Consider the following 21627-nt stretch of genomic DNA (forward strand, 5'->3'; position numbering starts at 1 on the left):
TATGACTCCTATGCACAGCTGGGATTACAGGCTTACACCACCATGCCCAGCTTTTTTATTAAGGTGGGATCTCGTTAACTTCTTGACCAGGCTGGCCTTGAACCACAATCCTCCTGATCTCTGCCTCCTGAGTAGCTGGGATTACTGGCATGTAGCACTGTGTCTGGCCCTAGCACATTTTTGTTAAGGTGGCCTTGAATTGGGTCTAGATGAGGTCACCTGTCTGTTGTGCAGATGCAGGCCTTTTCGCTCAAAGCCATCTCTGTGTGGAAGTAGGATTACGGAGCAGAGTAGATGTACACTTTGCATCTTGGGGTTATCACAACCCTTCATGGTTTGGAGGCCAGGACAGTGTTTTCCAAGTTCTGTCTTTGTCAAGGGCTTTTGCGGTTCTGAGACTCTGCCATGAGGTAAGAGTTGTAGCTAGAAAATTCTAAGCGGGAATTATCATCCAGAGCCCCTCCACAGTTGTATCCTTGGGTTGACCCTCAACTTTGTCACTTACAGCCCCTGTCCCAGTGCATGTTACCTAGAGGAGGTTCAGTAGAGTTATCAAAAGAGTTTATAAACTTCCAAATGGGTTTCTGACTGAAAAATAACACTTGCCGTTTCTGAGACCTCGTCTGTGGCACCGAAGCTAGTGAGCTCCCTGAGGTGGTGCAGAGTTTAAAGGTGGCACAAAGATCTGTTGTGCTGAGTTCTGGGAAGGTCTAGGAGGACTCCTCTGTCTACTTGTTGCTCAGAGCAGAGGTGGCATGGATTTTAGCTTTCCCAAAATGCAGGAACTAGTTGGTCCAGCAACTGTTTGAACACCCAGTAAGCAGGCACGAAAGCAGCTTTGGAGCTGGATCAAACAACTGCTTTTACTTCTACTCCTTCCTTTGGGGGCGAAAAGGATGTAGTGATGAAGAACAAAGCCTGGGTGTGGCGTCAGAGTGTCTGGATGAGCCCGTGACCAGAAGGCTGCATGTCAGACTCTGGGCGTGTCACCTCCCGAGCCCAGGCTTCTGATTGCGCAGGACAGTCATCTCCCTCCTGCCTACCTCACGTAGGGATGCAGCAGAGGTAACCTGAATTCTGAGTCGTAAAGAAGTGGCTGTGACTGACAGGGAGAGGGACGCAAAGGGCATCAGGAGCTGAGGCTCAGGTGTGGCCACATTTGGGTCCCTCCACCGTCCGTGGGTACCAGGGCACTCTGTTGCCTTCATTAGACATTTTTCCCAGTTTGACTTCTCTTTGCGCTCAAGATGAACAAGTAACTGTTCAACTGAATGAATCACATTGCTGTTTAGTCATAGCCGGTTTTTTGTTCTTTTATATTGTTTTTTTCACTATATAGCCCAGGCTGGCCTTGAACTCAGAATCCTCCTGCCTCAGCCTCCTGCGTGCCGGGATTACAGACATGTACCACCAAGCCCGGCTACTCCTAGAATATTAGAGTGGGGACAAAATGGAATTCTGGCACCTTAGCAATACAATCACCGACTTCATTACCAGAGAAGAACAGCGTCATGTGGCAGCAAGCAACCCACTCTGAATTTCTCACCCATCACAAGTGCTTGTGACTGTCAGCCTTTGCACCTCCCTCATTCTTCCCAGGGGAAGATTGAGTTGCTTCTCAAATGTGTCTTGCAACATTGGGTGAAAACTCTGGTTATACTGGAAAGCTAGAGGAAGAGAACAGCTGGGCTTCACAAAGCGTCCAGCCCAGCAGCTCTGTGGCTCGTGAATGGGACATGACCCCTGAGCCATGCTGTGTTGTGGCTACCCCAACCATCAGCGGCTCCCAAGTTCCTTTTCTCTCCCTCTCCCTTTCTGAAGGAGAAGTCTAGTTCAGGATGGAGATGAACCTCTGAGCTCTTTCAAATAAGATTATGCTTTTCTACAGCTGAGAAGTTAAGTCATTCACCATGGGGCATGCTGTGTCTAGAAGTCATAGCATCTTATTGCGATACTAAAATTAAATAGAGCCATCTGCAGGTGCCATTTTGTGAATTAAAAACTGGAAAATAGCATCCATTTCATATGTTTCTTCCCAGTAACTCCTGATAGTTTGAGTTATGATTTCTGTCATGTAGACGAGTGTAACTGGCTGAATGTTTGTGCCCCCCACCTAAACCCCTGCGTTGAACCCCCAACCTCCAATATGCTAGTGTTTGGAGATGGGGTCTTTGGACAGTAACTTGGGATGGGTAGGTTGCACATGTGAGGCCTTCTGATGGGCTTAGCGTCCTCATAAGAAAGAGATACCAGCAAACTTGCTCTCCTTGCCTCCACGTATGTACAAAGAGATTCTGCAAGCTCAAGCAGGGTGATGGCCACCCACTAGCCAAGAGAAGCCTTAGAATGGCAATGACCTTGCTGGCACCTGGGTCTCAGCGTCCTGGCCTCCAGATGATGTCATTTCAGGCATCTGATCTGTGCTATTTTGTTATGGCAACCTGAGCAGGCACAGAGACTTAGTTCAGGTAGAAGGTGGGAAGTCTAATTTGAATGTCATTTATTAGCCTGTTTTTTGCTCTAGGCAAGTCATTTCCAAGATGTTTTCTTTAGAAAGTTCACCGTCATCAGAATCACCAAGGGAGCATGTTAAAAACTGAGAGGCAGCCTAGTGCAGGTGGCTCACACCTGTAATCTTAGCTACTCAGGAGGCAGAGATCAGGAAGATTGAGGTTTGAAGCAAATCGTTTGTGGGACCCTATCTTGAGAAAACCCATCACAAAAAAAAAAAAGGACTGGTGGAGTGGCTCGAGGTATAGACCCTGAGTTCAAGCCACAACACTGCAAAAAACGAAAAACAAAACAAAACAGCAACCCTGAGAGTCCCAGACCCAGAGGTTCTGGTTGGGGTTATGTGTGTGGTAGGACTGTGTGTTTTTGTTTGTGTTTTTTTCTTTTTTTCTTTGAAGTAAAATTTGAAGTGAAAAATACACATCTTAAGTATACTATCTCTTGAGTTTCCCTTGGATTCCCTTGTGTAATCCAGGCCCCGGTAAAATAGAGAACAAGGTGACCATCAGCCTAGAAGTTTCCCTTGTGCCTCTTCACTGTAAGTCCCCACTGGACTGGGCATCTTTAATGCTGTCCCAGAGCAGTTTGTCAGTGGTGGCTGTAGCCAGAGAGCCACTGTCAGTGAGAAGTTCCATTGAGCAGGAGGGTCTGCCGTTTTAAATGTAAGGTTGTCAAATTCTGCAGGCCTTGGGCCGTATTGTTAGGGACTGTATTTTGAAAAGAGATATTCTGACAACTTGGTTAGGAGGAATTTGGGCCCACCTTGCTGCCCCTTGTGAACTTGAGATGCTTTTAGTTCTGAGTGTAGAGCTGCCTTGTTATTTGGTCTCATGGAACCCATCATCTGCCAGCTTCCCCGTGACCTCACGCCCTCTTTGCAGGGTCCCCTGCAACCCCACTGCTAGGGTTTCCCAGCTGCCCACTCTCTCTGGCTTTTTCCAGTCACTGTAGGTGTGACCACTACCCAGCCTCGGGTCCTGCCTTGGTTTTCACATGGCCTCATCATCTCCTCTCATGGTGTGATGTTGCTTATTTATTTATTTATTTTTTTGAATACAGAGGTTTGTTGATTGATGTGCTGTTCAGTCTATTGCTGCAGCTGTAACAAAGTAAAGTTGCCTGTGTTACTGATAGGTGTGTCAGGCCATGCTTGGACATTCCCTGGGTCATTGTCCCCAAAGACAAGACCTGCCACTTGTTTTTTACAGAGGGGGAAAATTGATTCTTGTTGTGATAGTGACTCTTGCAGGGGTGCTGCTGTAGTCAGGCCACATGCTATAAGAGAATCTAGAAGCATTGTGTGGGATGCTCCATGTGACCTTAGTGGTGCGTCAGGGGATCCCAGGTACAGATGTGCCTGGATTGGGGGAGGACAGCAGAGGAGGGCAGCTGTGGCTAGAATCGCTTCTGAACAAAGAAATGGGTTGTATAGTAAAGTCTCTACCCTTTTCACGTTCTCTGGTAGGGTTGCTGGAATTTGGTGTGTGCGTTCTTTGAGTCTGTGAGAATACAGCCGGAATGCAGAGGTACAGGTACTTTTGGTTCAGATTCCTTGAGGTGACTTGTGCTTTGCACAGTGGCTTAAAATGCAAGCATCCTTTTGGAAGGGCCAGGCAGAGAGGGTTATTGTATGTCTCAGTCTGTCCACTTCCTGTCTAGGTGATGAGACTGCTGGCACCCCAATGGCTCTGCTCCATGTTTCAGTCTCAGTTCTACCAGTTCTGAAGCATAGAAAAAAACCACTTTTATACTGATCATGTTTTTCCCAGATAACAATTTTTTTTTTGGACTGGAGGAGTGGCTTAGGTGGCAGCTAGCATGCCTGCCTAGAAAGTGAGTTCAAACCTCAGTACCACCAAAAAGAAAAAAAAAAAAATATTATTTTATTTATTTATTTTTATTATTGTTGTACTGGGGGTACATGGTGACATTTACAAAAGTTCTTAGAATATGTCAGAGTTAGATTTGTCCCCTCCATCATTCTCCTTTGTCCCTTCCTCCCCCATTCCCGGAATAGTTTCAGCAGGTCTCCATTTTCCATTTAGATACACGTGTACATAATATTCCACCATATTCCCCCTCCTACATCATACTAGTCTTAAAAAGGTGTTGAGTTTTGCACAGCCCAGTGAGTCCTAAGCTGACTCTTAGTCATAAAAGGAGAGTTCCTTTCTCTCTTTGCTGGGTCATGGTGTATTTAAGAATTAAAAGCCTCTCTTTCCGTAAGTGAGGCTGTTGGAAGTGAGCAGGTGATCAGCACTGGGATTCTGACCACTTTGCTTGGTTTGGAGAACACCATGGTAGAGCTGACGACTCTTTTTAGAATGTTTTGTTCCTGGCCTGAATTTAGCAGTTTCCTTTTTAAAATAAAAAAACAAAAACCAAAACAACACAGGGCTGGGTAGGGTGGCTCACGCCTGTAATTCTGTCTAATTGGGAGGTGGAGATCAGGATGGTCATAGTTCAAGGCCAGCCTGGGCAAAAAGTCTCTTGAGACCCCACCTCAAGCAATGGCTGGGTGTGGTGATGAGCAACTGTCACCCCGGTCATGGGGAAGCACGAATAGCAGGATTGTAGTTCAGGCCAGCCTGGCCATAAAATGAGACTGTGTCAAAGGGGGTGGGGGGCAGGGGTGTGGCTTAGTGGTAGAGTGCTTGCTTAACAACTGTAAGCCTTGAGTTCAGCTCCCCAAAGCGTCCCAAACCCTGACAGTACAGAACAGTAAAGTAGCTATTTGAAAAGATGATACCTAGTGAGTTTTGACAAGATCACTGCTCAAATACAGACCGTTTTCATCACCCCTGAAAGTTTCTGACTCTCTGTGATCCACACCTTCCTCCACCAAACTGTCACTGTCACTACAGATCAACTTACATTTTCTGGGAACTCATGGTACATCCTTCTTTGGAGGGAAGGGAGGGGTCTGTGTGCTTTTATTCGACACGATGGTTTTTGAGGTTCATCCACATGGTAGCTCAGAGCAGTGTTTTGTAATTTTCCGTTGCTCAGCAGTGCCCTATCGTGTGGGTCACAGTTTATCTGTTCACCCGTTAATGGACAGTGGAGCATTTCCGTTTTTTGACTATTACAACTAAGGCTGCCATGGATATTTGAGTAAAAGAGGTGTGTGGACAAAGGTTTTCATTTCTCTTGTGTAAGTACCTAGGAGTAGAATGTGCAGGTCACAGGAGTTCAACTTTGGGAGAAACGCTAGGCTCTTTTCTGGAGGGTGCGTCCTTTGGGACTACATTCTCAAAAGCAGTGTCCCCATCTTCCTTCCCGTTGCTCCACAACCCTGCCAACGCTGCCTGTTATCAGTCCTGTAGTTAGCTGTTTTAACGGGTACCCGGTAGTACTTCATCGTGGCTTATTCTTCATCTCTCTCATGACTAGTGCTGTCGAACCTGTGTTGTGTGTTTATTTGCCATCCTGTCTCTTCTGTGTAGACTCTCTTCAAATATTTTACAAATTTTAATTGGGTTGTTTGTGTTCTTATCACTGAATTTTAAGACTCCTTTATACACCCTGGATTATAGCCCCTAATCCTCCTTGACTGTTATAATAGTTCTGTAGTGTTGGAGTCAGGTAAGAAGGCCCAGACTTCATTTTAGCATTTAAAACTGAACTCCTTCCAAAACAAGCCTAGTCTACCATTTCTCTTCATTTCAAGTAGTGCTGTTTCTATCCTTGGAGACGTCTTTGACTCCCTTCTCTCCCTTGCCATATCTAACCCATCAACAAGTCCTGCTGGCTCTACCTTCAGAATCCAACCACTTTCCAGCACCATCTCGCCTCTGGGTTATTGGGAGAACCTCCTGACTGGTCTCTTTTCTGCCTCCCAGCCTCACCCTGTTCCCCAGCCTTTCCCAGGTTCACCAGCCAGAGTAATCCTGTTAAAACATATGCCAGACCATGTTACTCTTCTGTTCAGAATTCACCACTGACTTCCCAGCCGCCTTCCAAAGGCTTATAAAATCCTTTGTGGTTTGGCCTGCTGTAACCTCTCTCCCCTTTGCTCCTATACTCTCTCCCCTTGCCCACTCTGTTCCAGCCACACACACTGTGCCAGACCTGCCTCAGGTGTTTCACACTTGGTCTTGTTTCCTTGGTCTGGACTGATTTTCTGTCACCAGGAATGGCTCTTCCTTTTTTCCCTTAAGGTTTTGTTTAAATATCACCTTCTGTTCACCATGTAAATTTAATTTTGAATTAGTTCCCTTCACCTCTACTCTAAACACCAAGTTTGAAAAGAAAATTAGAGATATAATTATGCTAAAAAACAAGACAAACATATCTATGAAAAAAAAAAAAACCCTGCAGAAATAGCAAGCAAGGATTAATATGAGCCAGGGTCCTGCTATGCTTTCAGTTGGAAGTAGGCACTAATGCTAGGAGCTCCGCTCTGGAGGGCAGTGGGAACCAAGAGTAGCCATCAAAGGACGCTAAGAGCATCCTAGCTACCCCTCAGGAGAAGTCTAGTGCAGTAGAAGCAACCACACACGACCTTGGAGCCCACACAGGGCCGAAGGCCACTGGAGGCACGATGGCTGAAGTTCACTAGTGTCGCCGTGTCCTTGGGATCCTGATCCATCCATATAAGACCTGTTCCAGGCTCGGGTATCCTGGGAAAAGTAGCCACAGAACTAATGGGGAAGGAATAGCGTCCCCGACTACTTCCAACTCCGTAAGTTTGCAAGACCAAAAAACACCTGAGGAAAACAACCTCGAGAAGAGAAGAGATTGCTGGGTAGAGTTCCTTACGTCATAGGAAGTAAGGAATGGGAGAGTCATTTGTCTGAGATTAAGTGGAAAGGGGCAGTGTGGACTGGGGCGAGGCTCAAGTGGTACAGCACTTGTCTAGCATATAGAAACCCTAGGTTCAATCCCCAGCACCACAGTTAAAAAGATAAAAGGAAAGAAAATAGGGCCGTCTGATAACTTTAAAATGCACTTTTAGGATTATAAGGAGATGAAAGAAGTAATTGTATCAATCAGAGAAATATGTAACCACATGCAAAGAAGGACATGTCACTAGGACTTAGTGACAATGGTACACTTCGGTCACCATGCGTGCAGGTGGCTGCAAAGTTGTTTCTGTTTTCTTCCTGCTGCCTGAGGCTTTACCTGAGTGGTAGTGTATGTATGTTATAACCGAAAAGCAGACACTGAAATTTAAATCTTAGGTGAAACTCCAAACTGGGCAAAGATAAGGTAGGATTGATTAACTGGTAGAAATGCTAAGGAATTTACCAGAATATATAGAGGAGGGGTACAGATATTTTGACAGAGTAGTTGAGAGCCCAGAGGGCAGGCCGAAGCTTCTAACCAAGATCTGATCAGTATTCTAGTGGAACAAAGTAGGAGTGATGGCATGCAAGCACTATTCAGAATGATGGAGGCTGAAAACTTTCCAGAAGTGACAGAAGACATGAGTTTTCAGATGGAAAACACAGTGGTTTGCCTAACAGGATAAGTCAAAATAAATCCATAAATATACTCCAGCAGCTACATTGCAGCAAAATAGTCCAGTGTAGGGATAAAACAAAAGTCTCCAGCTGGGCACTGGGAGCCTGTAATCCTAGCTACTCAGGAGTCAGAGATCAGGAGGATTGCGTTCAAAGCCAACCCTGGAAATAGTTGGAGAGACCCTATCTTGAAAAAAAAAAAATCACAAAAAAGGGCTAGTGGAGTGGCTCAAAGTACAGGCCCCGAGTTCAAACCCCAATACTGTAAAACATCTAAAGCTACTGAAGAGAGAAGAGAAATGAGCTCATTATGGAGTGACAATTTGAAGTTATGTCTTTCTTTTCTGTCCACAAGTCTACTTCAAACCTTAATGTGAAATACTGAAGCAGTGGGTTATTGCCTGTAGTCCATTTGGAAAGTTTGCACCTAGGCAGCCACAAGTGGAGTCTTAGGAGAAAGGTTCTGTGTCAATCCTACCTCCGCCCCCGTGTTACACACTGGACTGGAAGTTGTAGAAACAGATGTTTCTTTTCCTGTTTTAGAGATGAAGACCTATGAGGTCCAGAGGAGCTAAGTGACATACTCGAGGCCATGGTTGTAACAGCCCATGCTCTTAACACCAGTCCTTGGCATAGTAAATCAGATAGCAGACAGTCAGAAGTGATCAGAAGTTAGGTATCTAAGCTTAGGTGTAAATCAAAGATCTCTTGCCTGGGGTTCCTTTTGTGGCTGGGAGGGGCTCCTGGCTTCTGGCTGTGGGTCAGCTGTATCTTGATGAAATAAATAGTTGGAATGGTTTCCTCCAGAATCAGCTGACACACTCACCAGACACCTGGCATTGTCCTTACCTCTTTGGCCACCTCCAAGTTAAAACAAGACCTATTTCCTTTACTAACATGTTGCTAGACCAAGTTAGTTCATTCTCTGTTTGCTGCTTTTTACTTTTTTCTCGAAGTTAGGAAAATTGATAGGGTTGTTTTCTTCCAAAGTACCCTGTTTCCTCCTTTTTCTTACTCTGTTGAATTTCAGACATTTAATTTTTACACTTTCTCTTTTACTTGGACAGGGCCTGGGATCTTTTCACAGGTCAGAATTAGGCTTTTATGTCGAGGCTTTGGGGAAAATGGCTGAAAGTAGACAGGAGACATGTTAGGAAGATTGCTGACCTGAAGTGGTAGAGTGTGCTTGTGAGGAGGGTGCTCTGGGTAGATTTCACACTCACCAAATTTATACTTTCTTAAGAAATCAAGAGATTGAAGTATAAAAGCAACAGTATCTCAAATACGTGAGCATTCACAAAGTAGCGTAAGACGTATTCCTTTCTCTTTTCTGCAAAACGGGGCTCCACCTTGAACTTGGTGTTTTCATTTCTATTGCTGCATCTGACTTAACTGGTCCAGCACTTGGCTGCATGTATTAAGGACATTTGCCTGTTTCTAAATTTGAACTTTTTCAGCCTGTTGAGACAGGGGCTCTTGAAGCTCGTTTTGTCTTTCTTACCTGTGAACACAGGTGTGTACTCTCCCACCAGGAGACTGGGTCATCCTAGAGTCCTTTGTTACCTCCGTCCTGCCAGCCCCTCTCACCGTCTTTGCTGCCTTTTACTCAAGAAGCTCAGCCTAATAACTGAGAAGGTTGGGAGGCAGGAACTGTTCTTGGTCCCTAGCCCAGATAAAATACTTCTTTCTTTTCAGCAGCAGTGAATAATGGGAATACATTTGATGTCTGCTGTGGCAGGGCGATGAAGTTTAAATCCCAGCTCTGTTGTTTCCTTGTGTGTGACCTTCAACCACTTTGTCTTGGCTTCCTCATCTGTAACACAAGAGTATCCACTTCAAAGATGATTATGAGGATCAGGTGAGTTAATACCTATAAAACAGTGGACCGGTGCCTGCGACCTGGCAGGCACAAAGTGAGCGTTAGCGGCTGGTAGCATCTCTGGAGTCTTTGTGGTTGTGTCAGGCACTGCTCTGGATACTTAATGGATGTTATCTTTAATCTTAACATTCTTTTATCGCCAGCATTGATGTCTTTTTTACGTGGATGACAAAACAGATAGGAAGAATTCCTGCTGTTTTAGGAGCCTGACCCAGCAGGTGTTGGTTGGCTTGGGTTTAAATTTGCTCATTGCCCTGAGTCCTGCTGCTCTCTTGTGACAGACCCTGGGAACCAGGTGTGTCATCCTGATCCAAAACTTGGTGTGGTCAGGATGAGCGTTGGGTGCACCTTCTAGTCCCACACAGAAGACGGGGCAAGGCCAAGCAAGGCGTTACTGATTCAGCTGGAAAGCCACTCACTTTTCAATTCAGACACTTTATTATTTACATACATGATGGGATGGATAGCTAAAGGTAATTTCAGTGTGGTCCTCGTCCTTCAGACCAGTGTGATACAGAAAGTGCAGTGGACGGTGTGGGTGTCCCATTGCTGAGGAGGCCGTTTGAGTCTGCAGCAAGCCTGTTTTACTTCTGTAGCCCTGTTCTGATGGGTCAGGGCAAGAAGCTTCAACAGAACCCAGAAGCGATGAGACCCTGCCTTATTACAGCCTCCGTGGAAACAAAGGAGGCGGTTGGGGGATGGCCTTGAAGTGTACTTTATGGTCCTCCCAGCCTTTGCCTGTGCAGCTCTGAGGCAATGTGTCAGGATGCCGTGGGCAGACTCACGGTCTCTGCATTCTTTGACCAGAAGCACATGGGTCGCCACATCAGACTTCTCCAGTGGTGTAAATTAGGGCTAGTGAGGCTTCTAGGCATAAATGCCACCTTCACCCAACTGGAGAGATCAGAATCAAGGACCTGTGTGTGTGTGTGTGTCTTACACACACACACACACACACACACACACACACAACGTGGCCTTTCCACCACTTACCACCACTTAGAAACACAGTGTGTATTGCCATGTACCAGTGGCTTACACCTGTTATCTTAGTTACTTGGGAGGCAGAGATCAGGAGGATTGAGGTTGGAGGACAGTCTGTGCAAATATTGACAAGCTCCTATCTCAAAAATACCCAGAATAAAAAAGAGCTGGTGGAGTGGCTCAGGTGGTAGACTTCCTGCTTAGGAAGTGTGAGACCCTGAGTTCAAATCCCAGTAGCACCAAAAAAACCCTCCACAATATATATAGGCTTCTTTCAGTGTGAACTTAGAGCTAACTATCTTCTTTAGACACTGCAAAACTTAGCCAGGCACCCTGGCTCACACTTGTAATCCCAGGTACTCAGGAGACAGAGATCAGGAGGATCTCGGTTCAAAGCCAGCCCAGGGCAAATAGTTCCCAAGACCCCATCTTTAAAAAGCCCATCACAAAAAAAGGGCTGATGGAGTGTGGCTCAAGGTGTAGGCCTTGACTGAGTCCAAACCCCAGTACCTCAAAAAACAAACAAAGAAACCTGTCCATCAATCTGATACCTAAGAAGTGATTATCTGAAGTCCCTAGGAGCTTGTCCCTCATCCCTGGGAACCTGGCAGTCACCCTCCCTGTCCCCCTCCCCCAGTGCCCTAGAATGTTGGCCTAGGGGATGGTAACTTACACAGAGGAAAAGTTTTCAAAGCAAGAAGTCCACAAAGCCCTTTTTTTGGTACTGGGGCTGAACTCAGGGCCTTCACCTTGAGCCACTCCACCAGCCCTATTTTTGTGAAGGGTTTTTTCAAGATAGGGTCTTGAGAACTGTTTGCCCATGGACTTCGTACCATGATCCTCCTGATCTCTGCCTCCTGAGTAGCTGGGATTACAGGCGTGAGCCACTGCACCTGCCCCACAGAGCCGTATTTATCATCTATCCCTGCTACTAAATGCTGAGCTCTGTGCTAAATTCTCAAGGTGCTCTGCTTGCTGACAAGTGTGGGTTTAGGGATCGGCTTTAACAAGACCAGCCAGGGCATACCAAGCCTGGGTTATGACCTCCCTGGTCCACTCTGCTTTGAGCAAGAACTTTTATAAGCAGACATAGCCAGACATAGGCAGAATAACAAGGTAAAGAATGGGCAAGAAGCTGCCCTAGCTTGTGCTAACCCTGCTCTATAGTGGCTGTCTCTACGGGGCCCAGAGCACAGCTCAGACATTATCTCATTAGTCCTCCCCAAACCCCCATGAGGTAGGCAGGTGGCAGGCATTCCCCTCGCTCTTGGGATCAGAGAGAATGGGGCCCTTATGCGACTTGCCCAAGGTCATACAGGGTGGCAAAGCCTAGCATGTAATTTATTGCTTTTAACGCTTGAGCCTGTGGTTTCCTCCCCTCCCTCTCCCCGCTATTAACAGACTACACAGGAATATTTTAATCAGGTGATTTTCATCAAGTATCCCTTCCTGAATCGCTCTTGGCTCTCTCCCTGGGTTTGGAAACTTACCAGGGCAATTACAGAGGAGCAGGAGATGGAATGAGGTGCCTGTGGGTGCAAGCTAGTGAGCCCTCAAGGAACCCCAAGACACCGGCTCCCTTCCTGGGGCCCTGGCACAGTCTGGATTCCCTGCAGGTGTCCTGTTTTCCTGCACCCTTTGTGTTGGGGGAGGGGGGCGGGATTCTTGCTTGGTCACGTGGCCTTGGAAATGGAAGTAGCCCTGTATTTTCTATAGGCTGTGCCATTTCCATTCCGAACTCAGTACTACTGGCTAGGGCCCTTCCCCTTGCTCAGTCTTCTCTGCCACTCCATCCACCCTTGCAGTCTTTACTGAGTCTGCACCATTTCTCAGAGGCGGGCAGCATCGTGCCTGTTTGTGGATGAGCGAGTTGAGTACCCGGATGGTTTGGCCCAGCTGTGCTGTTTTCATTACACCTTTCCTCTGGTGACAGTCCTGCCCACTGTATTCTCACTTTCCCCATTTGCTCTTTATTTGCATAATAACAGACAGTTTTATTGAGATATTCATACAGCCCATAATTCACCTCTGTGTCAAGTATACAATTCAGTGGTTTTTAGTATATTCACAGTTGTGTATCTGTCATCACAATCTACTTTAGAACTTTTTTTTGGCGGCACTGAAGTTTGAACTCAGAGCCTTCACCTTGAGCCACTCTGCCAGCCCTCTTTTGTGATGATATTTTGAAGATAGGGTCTGACAAACTACTTGCCTGGGCTAGCTTCAAACTGCAATCCTCCTGATCTCTGTCTCCCGAGTAGCTGGGATTACAGATGTGAGTCACCAGTGCCTGGTTTAGGACATTTCAATTGCCTCAAAAAACAACCAAAAAAAAAAACCTCATACCTTTTAGCTCTCACTTCCCCATCTCCCCCCCTCCCCAATATACAACACAAATGCCAGTCCTAAGCAAACACTCATCTACTTATGTCTCTGTACATGTCCTTGACAGACAATGTGGAGTTTTATGACTGGCTTCACTCAGCCTGATGTTGGCAAGGTTTTATCCACGCTGTAGCGTTTTGTCAGTCCTGTTACTTGTTAAGGCTGAGTGGTAATTTCCTTGTACAGATATACCACTTTGATGGGCTTTTGGGTTATTTCAACATTCTGACTTTTATGACTAATGTTGCCTCGAGGGGGTGGGGGGAGAAGGGAGGAGGGGCAGGGGGGAGAAATGACCCAATATTGTATGCACATATGAATAAAGGAAATTAAAAAATAAATAACGTTGGCATGAACAGTCACGAGCAAGATTTTATGTATATCTTTTGAGTGTACTCCTAGGAATGCAGTTGGCGGTGGTAGGGGTAACTAACTGAGGAACTTACAGACTGGAATAGTCTGCCTCTTTGCCAGCACTATATAAGGGTCTACTTTCTCCACATCCTAGCCACCGTTGTTGTTACGGACCTTTTTTATTCTAGTCATCCTGGTGGATATGAAATGGTCTTTCATTGTGGTTTTGATTTGCATTTCCTTGAAGGCTACTGATGTTGAAGACCTTTGATGTGCTTTCGGCATTTGCGTAACTTTTAGAGAAACAGCTATTCAGATCCTTTAGCCATGTTTGATTGGATAATTTGTCTTTTTATTATTGAGTGGTAAGAGCACTTTCAGTATTTTAGGTCTAAAGTCGATTACCAAATGTAAGATTTGCCCAGGGTCTGGGGATCTAGTTCAGTGGAAAGACTTACCTAGCAGGCACAGGCCTTGGTTTGAGCCCTAAAATTGCCAAGGTCTGGCAATAGTTTCTTCCAAACTTTAGTTGTCATTTCACTTTTTTTTTTTTTTTTTTTTTTTTGTGGTAGTAGGGATTGAACTCAGGGCCTTGCACACGTTCTACCACTTGAGCCAGGCCCCCAAGTCCTATCTCTTCACTGTCTTGATGGTACTTTTTACAACCCCAAAGTTTTTAATTTTGGTGAAGATCATTTTGTCTATTTGTCTTTGGTCGTTTGTGCTTTCGACATCGAGTCTGTCCCCCCCATCTCATGTACCATGCACACAGGCCTCCTTACATGTGATCTTCAGGAGTTTAAGCAGGTCAGCAAGCGTCAGTAGTGCCTTTGCTGGGGAAACAGGCTCAGGTCACTTGACCCTTCTAAGGCCTCACAGAAGTGGCAGAGCCAGTATCGGTACCAGCCCCCCCACCCCAACCCTCACCCCTTGTCCTGGGGTTTGAACTCAGGACCTCATGCTTGGTAGGCAGGAGATCTACCACTGGGGCCGTGCCCCCCCAGCCCCAGCCCTTTGTCTTTGTTTTATAAAGAACCTCAACTTGCACTTCATCATAAACTTTGGAGGAAATGTATTTTCAGGCCTATGGTGGAGGGATTTTTTTTTTTTAGTTTTGTTTTGGTTTTTGAGTATGTTTTCTGTGTGCTGGGGAAAGGAGATGAAATTATTGAGCAGCTACGCGTTTTTATGGTCAGATCATCCTCTTAAACAAGCTCAGAGGGTTAGAATAACTGGAGCTGAATTACTGTCATTGATTACAATTGGATTTATTGATGATTTCACCCTGTGTGCTGCATTGCTCTTATGGGTTTCTTTTTTTTTTTTTTTTGCCAAGCACCTGCAAGCAGCTGAGCTTGTCTAGGTAACTGGTATGGGCACCTGGTGCTGGGCCCCTGGTGCTGGGGCCCTGCAAGCCAGTCCATTGGAGACCAGGCCATTTGTGGTGGGAAAGGAACACATCTCTTTGACAATGCATGATATTACCTAGTCCTGCCATTTGTTACTGTTAAGCTGTGTTATACATAGACCCGCTTTGTAGGAAAAAGCCCTGGTGAGCTTTCAGTTTCAGTCACTTGTCATGTCAGTGGATGTACGTACATTTTAGAAGCTTTTTCAAACCATACTGATCAAACAACATTACAGTACAGGATGGTCTGGTCTTAATCGCCTCTTCTCACTCCGTGTCCTTCCACAGTGTCAGCTCAGCCACTGTTAGTATAAATGGAGACTAGAATCTCCCAAGGAAAACTCTATGACAGTGGTTCAAGTGGTAGGTAGAGTGTCTGCCTAGAAAACTCTTCTGTCTTCATTCTGCAACCGTCATCTTTTAAAATTCTTTGCTTCCTTTCATTTTTGGCCAGCTGCACTTGTGATTTTTTTTTTTTTTTTTTTTTTTTTTTTTTTGCAGTACTGGGATTTGAACTGAGGGCTTCATGCTTGCTAGGCTGGTGCTTTACTCTACCGGCCCTTTTGGATATTTCTCAGATGGGGTCTTGCTTTTTGCCCAGACTGAAATGGAACTGTTATCCTCCTGACCTCGGCCTCCAAAGTAGCTAGGGTTTCATTATCTTCTTTTGGTATACAGGAAACAAACAGGATAAAGGCTGTTCTTGACTTTTCTTTAAAAAGTGGCACCTACTGGAAGAGATTCCAGATGAGCGTTCAGAAAACTGACTTCATCTGAGAGAAGTGTTGGTTTGATCCTCCAGTGTTTCCCAGTTGGAAGTCTCCAGCAAACAGCAACCAGAGCTTGCAGCAACCTCTGTGCGTGGGTCATTCCCACCCCCGTTACAGTTCCCCGTTGCTATGAGAACAGGAGAAACTGTGTTTAGGTTCTTCTGGATTCTAGATCCAGAAAAAGATTTAAGCTTTTGGTTCAACAATCTAAAGAGTTGTCCATTTCTTCATACACTGACAAGGGGAAAATATAATCCTTACGATTCAAGAAAAAAAAATGGGTGGGTCTGCCCCTTTTCCATTCCTTCACATAAATTATAAGCCTTGATCCTAGCCACCACACCTTTAAGAAAAGGTCTGGATTGTTTGATGTGAAGCTCTGTCCCATAGCGACATGCTAGTCAGGGCCACAGCAGTGAAAGGACAAAAGGAAACAAGTTTCCCTTTTAAATCCCCAGGAATTTTTGGATGAGATAATATTGCAGAGTGAAATGTCTAGTCCTGTTAGTTTAGTGCTTGGCTCTTGTGTAACAGTAACCCACTTAGAAGCAGGTGGTGCTTTTGAAGTTATTTTAAACCCTCAGGCAAGTGGAGAGATATTGTAACCTTGGATAAAAGCACCACCAGGCCTGGTTTCAGTTCTGCCCTTTGAGATGCGTGAAAAGTGCACCCGTGTAGCTCAAGGATTTTGTGCTGAAAGCTTCTTAAAGAGCTGGTCTTGGTTTCAAAGCTTGGCTTGATTGACCATACTCCAGGGAACATGGTTGTCTTTCTCCAGACATGTAACCTTGCCTGACAGTCTTTTGGCTTAGCTGTTCCCGGACATTTTTTTGTCTATTAACAAAGCAGTGAAACTGTGATAGTCAACTTCGTTGGGCCTAAAACCATCTTGATATTTTAGCCTAAATATCAAAGTACCAAATGTAGGCTGGGGTACGGGTTGCTTGTTGTTAGCCATTGGGCCTAAGCAGCACCGTATTTGAAAATTTGAGTGGAGTATTCGGTACCTCTTCTGGAGGTCATGGAATCTGTCCATGTCTGGGAGAAAATTGGGGCTTCCTAGAACCATCACTCTGGTTGTTGTGTCTTTCATCTCCATAACACCCAAATCCACGTCATACCCTGGTGCCACCTGGGAGTTACTTTTGGTTGTAAGGGTGGTGAAGCCTGCTGGTTCTGCCTCCACGGTATCTCCCTGAGTCATCCATCGCCTGTGTTCGTCATCCCAGGGAGCCTTCCTTCAAATGTGCACTGGCTCATGCAGGAGCCCGTTGTGGGGGGAGGGTCTCTGGAGAGTCTGACAAAATGCCTCCCCACCTTTTCTAGTGGGGAGGAGCCATAGAATCTGCTGGAATCCCTGGAGGAGGGGACTTCTGTCTAGCAATGTATAGTTTTTTCATTAAAATGGTTTACCTTATGTTCATAAAACAGCAGAGAGTAGTTCCTGGCATATGACAAAAAGGAACATTCCCTGCTCCACCTCGCTGTCCCTGATTGCTGTTGCCAGAGGCAGCTGTTTCCAGCCTTTCTGTGGTTTCTTCTGCCCTTCACCTCTGAGTATTGCTAAACTTCTGTGAATAACGCTCACGCTGTTGCTTCATGTTTCAGTCCATTTTAGAATTGTCTATTTGACTTCCTCTTATGGAAAGACGAAGGCTTTCATCTCTTATTCCCCAATTCCCAGTCCTGCATCCTTCCAATCTAGCCAAATCATAGCTACCATTTAGGTCAGAGCTGGCATTACTGTGGCTGTCAGAATTCTCAGCTGGACCTTGCAGACCATACCCTGATGTTGGGCTACAATTCTGGTGTTACTTCATGTCTTTTTCTAGAATCAATAGGGACAGACAGGTCACCTGGCAGGCTGGTTGCATAGCCTTCGTCCTGGGGTTTCCCTTATCTCTCCTCTGATGGAGCCCCTGTTCCTGGATCCCATCCAGCCTCCGCCTTGGTTTAGTTGTTCATTTGTGTTACTGACAGTAGCTTCTGAGATCGGACCATGGGCGAAGAATTTATGACTTGGGGCTTGGGAGAAGAGGGACACCCTCCATTATCCTTCTCCTCCTTTGCCTTTTCAAGGTGCTGTCATGATTTTACTTGGGTGAGGGTGGCATTGTTGCCTTCTAGGACTGCTGTGGTCCTAGAGCAAGGCTCAGGGGGAACAGCTTTTGTTCCTGTGCCAGTGCCAGGAAGTCTTTTTTTTTTTTTTTTTTTTTAAGTTTTAGCAAGGATTTACTTCAGTATAGCAGAATAAAGAAGGGAGAAGTGGGGTGGGGAGAAACATTTCCTGCTCCCCAAGCAGGAAATGGGAATGAAGACTCCCAGGAAGCATTCTGTGTCCCGGGAATGCCTTTGATGATTGAGTAACCAACATCTGTAAGAGCCGCAGCTTTTAAAGTTCCTGCGACACTTTGATTAAATCCTGACCTATTTGCCCTGGTCCCTCTGTCCACTAAGCAAAGACCCAAGTGACTTACCAAGAACAAAACTGAAGGTACAGCAAAGGCTGTTTGTTCATCCACCAGTCATTTATTGAGTACCTGTGAGACTCAAGGCTCTGGGTGGGGTGAATGGGGACCTCTGAGTAACCCTGCCCTTGTTGAAGCAGGTATCTGTGTTAGGGACAAGGAAAAGTGCAGGGGGAAGCACCACTGGGTGTTTGTGATCAAAGAGGGGGAAGTACCTTAGCTGTGTGGGCACAGTCAAGAAAGCCCTGTGGAGCCAGGCACCTGTGGCTCATGCCTGTAATCCCATCAACTCAAGAGGCAGAGATCAGGAGGATGACGGTTCTAAGCCAACCTGGGCAAATAGTTCATGAGACCCTATCTTGAAAAACCCTTCACAAAAAGGGCTGGTGGAGTGGCTCAAGGTGAAGGCCCTGAGTTCAAGCCCTAGTATCGCCAAAAAAAAAAAGAAAAAAGCCTCATGGAAAGGGTAACACTTAAGCTTGTGTCAACAGGCAGTGTTCTCAGCAAAAGCTCTAGCTCAGATGAACGGGACTCTAGAGAAAGGGAAGGACAAGGCTTTCCTTTGATTGGTTGAGCACCCACTATCTTACTCCACTTTTATGTTTCATCTCATTTAACTTGGCTATCCCATAGAGACACTGGGGATTGTCCCCATTTCATAGATGAGAAAAATTGAGGTTTATGTAGAAATGGAGTCATCTGTCCAGGTGCTTGCCTCAGAAGAGACAGAGTGAGATTTAGTCACAAGATTGCATGCTTCCAAAACTCACATTGTTTCCATCCCAGCACACCTCTTGGGACAAAACAAGATATAAGAGAGTGAGTTAAGAGCCATAGCTTCTTAATAACATCAGACCTCAAGGTAAAGGAGTAACTGGGCATTTTTCCTTCAGTTGACTGAAGCAAGATGTTATTGTTCTGAAGTATCAGATCAAAGTTATAAGAAAGGCCATTCTTTCTTTTCTCTTTCTTTCTTTGTTTCTTTCTTTCCTTCTTTCTTTTGTGGTACTGGGGCTTGAACTCAGGGCCTACACCTTGAGCCACTCTGCCAGCCGCCCCCATCCCCCTTTTTTTGTGAAGGGTTTTTTGAGATAGGGCTGCATGAACTATCTGCCCAGGCTGGCTTCGAACCCCCATCCTCCAGATCTCAGCCTCCCAAGTAGCTAGGATTACAGGCATGAGCCACAGGCACCTGGCCTCCATTATATCCTTACACTTACATTGCAACCTGTCATATGCTTGAAGTTCTGCTATGGATCCAACCCAGGAATTTTGCTCTTCAGTCCACGTCATCTTTTCAATTTCTTAGTGGGCAAGAAAATATTTAGTATTTGGAATTTTTGTCAAGTTCCAGTCTAGGTTTCTGAGTCTTTTTCTGTGTTGTGTTTTTGTTAGCATTTCTTTCCGATGGCCCTGAGTTCTTATACCTAATACCTCCATTTTTAACCTTCCTAAAAATAGTAAGGCAATAGTTAGGGGCATGGCTCTAGTGGTAGAGCGTCTGCCTAGCAAGCATGAGGCCCTGAGTGCCACCACAAATAAATAAAGAAATGGTAAAAACTTCTTAAATTTTAAACATCTAATTAGGTACGCCCCACTCTTCAAAACGATTTAAGGAAGTACACTCAGAAACACCTATAGTTTTTAAAAGTTTTTGTGTCACATTCAGTGCAAAGTTAACATGCTTGAATACTGTACACTGGAGCATCCTGAGATGCATTTTGCATGATTAGGTGTTCAGCAGTGAGCACTGGTCCTGTGTGCAGTCAGCTTGAATGCTGCTGGCAGCCGTGGGCGTATGTGAATTGGGAAGCTTGATTTTTATGTCATGACTGTCTGGAGCAGCGGTCTGGGAGCAACACCTGGGTGGTTCTTTAGGAGAATATGATTTCATATAGATGATTGGTACCAGGAATGGGTGCTGTATTCTTAAATTAGGAACTAATAACTTTTTATTTACTTTTTCTTTTTTGGCAGTGTTGGGAATTGAACTCTGGGCTTATGAACCATACCACTACTCCTTTTGGTTTTTAGTTTTCCAGATAGGGTCTCGTGCTTTTGCCCATGCTACCCCTGCACTGCAAATCTCCTACCTCCACCTCCTCAGTAGCTGGGATTGCAGTCATGTACCAGAACACCCAGCTAATATTTCTTAGTAGATAATAGAAATAAAAGTTTGATTGAAGCTAATAGCTTGAAAAATGAAACAACCCACATGCCAGTGGCTCACACCTGTAATCCTAGCTACTCAGGAGGCAGAGATCAGGAGGATCACAGTTTGAAGCCAGCCTGGGTAAATAGTTTCTATGACCCTATCTCAAAAAATACCCAGCACAAAAAAGGGCTGGTGACTTACACCTGTAATCTTAGCCACTCAGGAGGTAGAGATCAGGAGGATGGTGGTTTGAAGCCAGCCCAGGCAAATAGTTCGCAAGACACTATCTCGAAAAAACTTATCACACAAAAAAAGGTTGGCTTGAGTGTTTTATATGGTAGAGAACTTGCCTAGCAAGCATGAGGCCCTGAGTTCAAACCCCAGTATCACCCCCCCACCACCAAAAAAAAAAGAAGAAAAAGTGAAACTGAAAATAGTAATCTGTTTTTGAATTTAACAAGTTAAATTGTAACTACAGCCCTTGCTCCAGTTTCTGAGAATCAACAGTGGCTCTGGTGGGCTGCATCGTGGACTATTTCAGCAGAATTGTCTTGAGAATCTGGATGTGGTTTCATTCACATAGTTTGACTTCCACGGCGTGATCATCCTGTTTTCCAGGTGACAGGACTCACGCTGCTCAGAATCCTCTGGTAATCCTTTCGTCGGTCTTTGTAGAAGCATCCATGTGCACTTTACCCCTTAACCAGGATGTTTGCCATGGCTTTGAGTGCGATCCAGTCACTGACTAGTAAGACTTTATGAACTCCGTTTGATTTTGCCTTAGACGGTGATTCGCAGTTCTAGTCTGCAGCTTATTTGTATAGTCTAGTCACTATCGTTGGTTATTTCAACAATTAGCAGAGCTTGCAGTAAGGATGAAATGAGTTTGAACACTGAAACATAGTAACCTAGTATGCTCATTGCTGGGAACGCCCCGGCCACACTTTGATGACTGTGTCCATTTGTATTTGATACCTTTGGTTACAAGGCTCTACCGTTTGCAGGACGATCAGTTCACTTAGGAATAATTTCATGTCGTGACCACTTCTGCTTCCCGTAAAACACCCTCCTGAGCTCATAACTTGAAGCCCTTAGGTGAAGAGAACCCCGGGGTGTAAGTGGCTGGGGGTCTGAGACAGTGGGCATTTCCAGTGTTGTTGGTGACGCATCCACAGTGATCTGAGGTCTTTGATCTTCAGCAGATGGGTGAGGAGGCAGACACTTAAGAACCATAGTAGCTAAGCGTAA

The 21627-nt window shown here is 45.4% G+C and overlaps 1 protein-coding gene across 4 annotated transcripts in view; it reads left to right on the forward strand.

Annotated features, from left to right (window-relative positions):
• LOC109691843 (E3 ubiquitin-protein ligase ZNRF3) overlaps positions 1–21627 on the forward strand; it is a 135235-nt gene that overhangs the window by 56921 nt on the left and 56687 nt on the right. The window contains exon 1 of one of the 4 annotated variants that reach the window (XM_074060915.1): positions 4386–9834. The exons of 2 other annotated variants lie outside the window; for them this stretch is intronic. The gene's annotated coding sequence lies outside the window, so the exon portion shown is untranslated. Of the gene's footprint in view, positions 1–4385; positions 9835–20795; positions 21128–21627 lie in introns of those variants that run through there. One more of the 4 variants, XM_074060914.1, reaches the window with a different exon arrangement.

This window comes from Castor canadensis, chromosome 18 (assembly GCF_047511655.1).
Source record: "Castor canadensis chromosome 18, mCasCan1.hap1v2, whole genome shotgun sequence".
NCBI classification, from domain to species: Eukaryota; Metazoa; Chordata; class Mammalia; order Rodentia; family Castoridae; genus Castor; species Castor canadensis.